The sequence below is a fragment of the Bombina bombina genome, chromosome 2 (assembly GCF_027579735.1).
Source record: "Bombina bombina isolate aBomBom1 chromosome 2, aBomBom1.pri, whole genome shotgun sequence".
NCBI classification, from domain to species: Eukaryota; Metazoa; Chordata; class Amphibia; order Anura; family Bombinatoridae; genus Bombina; species Bombina bombina.
Window position 1 is genome coordinate 1,440,571,310 of NC_069500.1, and position 4,280 is coordinate 1,440,575,589.

Here is a 4,280-nt window from a genome sequence, read left to right on the forward strand (position 1 = left end):
TTTTTCTCTTCACTTACTAGAGAAAATCATTCAATAGACCAGCGCCATCTACTTCTACTATCTATCTATACACAGTCACAAGGGAGAGACTGCAAGAAGGCTGCGGTCTGACCTAAAGGAGAGTATCAGTTCTTAGTTCATTTGTACAGAATATTGTGTGTTTTTTTCCATCTTGCACCTCTGTATATTGTTTTCCTTTTTGTATTATTATCTCCTATGTCTAAGAACACTCTTAATGATTGGAGGGCAGCACGACAAAATAGATATAATAGTAATTTTAAAGATAACCACCAAGAGGCTCCTAATTGGGAAACTATTATCAATAAATTACAAAAATTGTACTCTAAAGAGACAAAGAAATGGTGGGAAACCACTTTTCTTAGCAGATATTTAAATGAAGGTATTGTGCCTAGGGATCTTAGGGTCTATAAAGTTCCAGCTTTTGGAACAAGTGATAAAAATTTTTTGGAAAAATGGAATGCAGCTTTGCATAAATGTTCAACTGAATTAGTGAGCCTTCTTTATAAATATCAAGAAATAAATTTAAAACATATTGAGAACGAGATTGTGGCTTTAGAAATTGAACTTGATCCATTTTTATCTAAAAAAGTTTGTAATGACAGATTTGAAGAAATTAAAAGAAAATCTAAGGAATTAGATGAACAGATTGGGGAGTCTAAATATAATAAATACCTCAGAGATAAAGATGATTTTGCCAATGGTACACAATATGTACAAGTCCAATCGGATAATTTAAAACACAGAATTATACTAATGGTTCATCAACTAATCAACACCAACCTTACAATAGAGGTAGACTTCCCTCTAATATAAAACCTTGGGAGAAAAACAGAACTCATTCCCATTCCAGATCACATAGAGATACACACCAAGGTAGTAGACAATATAATTCCAACACAGATCAATATCATTCTAGACATAGGGAAGATCACACTTATAATGCACACACTGAATATAACCATTCCATCCATCATGGAAAAAATAATTCTAGGAATTATTACAATGAAAATAATTACAACCAACAAAACAGATTTAACTCAGATTATAGGGAAAATAGGAATGAACCAGAACACATTTGCCCTTTTCCAAACCATTACAATCGAGACAGGAACAAAACAGGGTCCTCACACACTTACATTCATCAGAATTGGACTCATCCAAACAGATACTCACCATTGAGGACAGACACACAGATGCATCACAATGTAAATCAATCAGAAAGATCAAACCAAAGGAAAAGAGTGAGAACACCCGATCATACAGGGGAGGGAGAGGAGGTAGAAGAAAGACACAGAAGGAGGAGACAGATGGAATAGGTATATATAATATATCCACTAAAGTAATTACAGAACAGGAGCAGAAGGTATTAATGAAAGGTCTCAAGTTGATACCAACACAAGGAGTCAATACATTTCAGCTATTTGCGGATGCACAAAATGTATTAGAAATCTTACCATTAAACGCTTTTTTGCCAAAAAGATACTATTAGCTATATTCCACCAGAACCCAGATCCAAATTTAAAAATCCATCTAACTTTTATCCTAGTCATTGTAAGGGATCTAGCATAGATGTTTTTGGTAAGTTAATCCTTAAGGACATAGAAAATATAAAACAACAGCCTAAGTTTCATAATTTAACTAAATCTGAAACCTTAATAAATCTGAATAAAAGAGAAGACATAGTGATCAACGAGGCCAACAAGGGCGGGGGAGTGGTAATAATGGACAGAGAATTTTATTTACAGGAGGCCAACAATATATTATCTGATTTTAATACCTACACAATTCTCGATATGTCACCAAAAAAAGTATTTTGTGAAGAATTACATGAGGTTCTTACTCAAGCCCTTGATAGAGAGATTATATCTGAACAGGAATTCGATTTTCTATACCAGAACAATTCTAAAACAGCAATTTTTTATTTTCTACCTAAGTTGCACAAAAACCCAATCCACCCCCCAGGGCGCCCCATCATTAGCGGCATCGATTCATTAACAGCTAACTTATCTTCCTTTATTGATTTTTTATTACAGCCATTTGCCCAAAACTCCAAATCTTATTTAAAAGATACTACACATATTTTGAATATAATCAATCAGATTAAATGGGAACCCAATTATTATTGGGTTACCATGGACGTTACTTCATTATACTCTATTATAGACCATCAAAAGGGTATTGCAGCTGTGAAATGGAAATTAGAACAAGATCCCTATTTGTCTAATAAACTTTTGGAGTTCATTATTACAGCCATTGATTTTATGCTTAGCCATAATTTTTTTTGGTTTAACAATCAATATTATTTACAAATTTGTGGAACCGCCATGGGCACCAGGTTCGCCCCGAGCTATGCCAATATCTATATGGACCATTTTGAACATCTTTATGTATGGGCCAGTGGCGTGCTCGGGGCGAGCCTGGTGACATTGCAGAGATATATTGATGATGTCATTTGTATCTGGAAAGGAAACCTAGAAACCTTAAATCTTTTCATTTCCCACTTGAACAGCAATAATATGAACATTACACTTACCCCTGAAATTCATAAAACAGAGGCAACCTTTTTAGATCTGTCCATTTCCATCAGAGAGGGAGTTATACACACTAAAACACATTTTAAAAAATGTGATACTAACACATATATCAGACACGACAGCCAACATCATCCCAGTTGGCTTAAAGCCATCCCTAAAGGCCAATTTCAATGCCTCAGACAAAATTGTGACCAATTAGACGATTATGAGGAACAGTCCATCATGCTAAAAAAAAGATTTTTACAAAAAGGATACAAGTCAGAGACATTAGAACTAGATAGACAGTATGCCAAAAATCTAGATCGAAGGGAGATACTTAAAGGACATAAACGTATAGAATCACAAGAAAGCTCCTTCTCTAGGTTTATAACAACATTAAATTCAGGACAAAATCAAATTAAAAACATCATAAACAAACACTGGCACGTGTTAAAGATTGATGAAGTATTGGAGAAAATTATTCCCTCCAAACCACACATTACATTTCGAAAAGGCCACAATTTTAAACAGAAATTAGCACCTTCATTAATTAAAGGGATGACCCCAAAAATTCCTTTATCCATCGTGAACCTACAAGGCTTCTACACCTGTGGTCGGTGTAAGGGTTGTAACTACACAAAAAGGGTACACAAGTCATTTACTTCATCCACTACAGGACAAACATTTATTATTAAACATTTCATAACATGCAAAACCACTAACGTCATTTACCTTCTACAGTGCAATTGTAAGATCCAATATTTAGGCCAAACAACCAGGTTTTTAAAAACACGTATACTAGAACATCTCAATAAAATAGAGAAAAAGCACGAAGATCACGGTGTACCCCTACATTGTAATTCCTGTCAAGATTTCAACAAAAATAATTTCCTCTGGTTGGGTATAGAAAGAGTGTCTACCCACTGGAGGGGGGGGGAGCTGGAAAAAGAACCAGACAAAAGGGAACTTTGGTGGATTCACACTATGAGAACCTACAACCAATGGGGTTTAAACAAGGACATTAGGATAGCAGCCTTTATCTAATATATCAATTATATCACTATTAATTTAATACACTTTTTTTGACACATTATTAAATTAATGCTACACTTATAAACTATTAGGTACATTTAGGTATCTCATCAGCACTTCACACATACCATTCACACTTATGTTATATTTTAGGATTAAATTAATATTTAAGACATCACATTCACATTTAAGATATCACACTTTTATTTATTTTTATTCATTTCTTTTTATTCATTTCATTATTAATAATAATGTATTAGCATAGGGACTTTCTATAGTAAATAAGCACAATTAAATTTTCACTATTCAAAAGTTGCACATATCTATTTATTTTTATTATTTCTTATCGCCTAGATTTAGAGTTCTGTGGTAGCCGTCAAAACCAGCGTTAGGGGGTCCTAACGCTGGTTTTTACCGCCCGCTGGTATTTGGAGTCAGTCATTAAAGGGTCTAACGCTCACTTTGCAGCCGCGACTTTTCCATACCGCAGATCCCCCTACGCCATTTGCGTATCCTATCTTTTCAATGGGATCTTTCTAACTCCGGTATTTAGAGTCTTGGCTGAAGTGAGTGTTAGAACTCTAACGACAAAACTCCAGCTGCAGAAAAAAGTCAGGAGTTAAGAGCTTTTTGGGCTAACGCCGGTTCATAAAGCTCTTAACTACTGTGCTCTAATGTACACTAACACCCATAAACTACCTATGTACCCCTAAA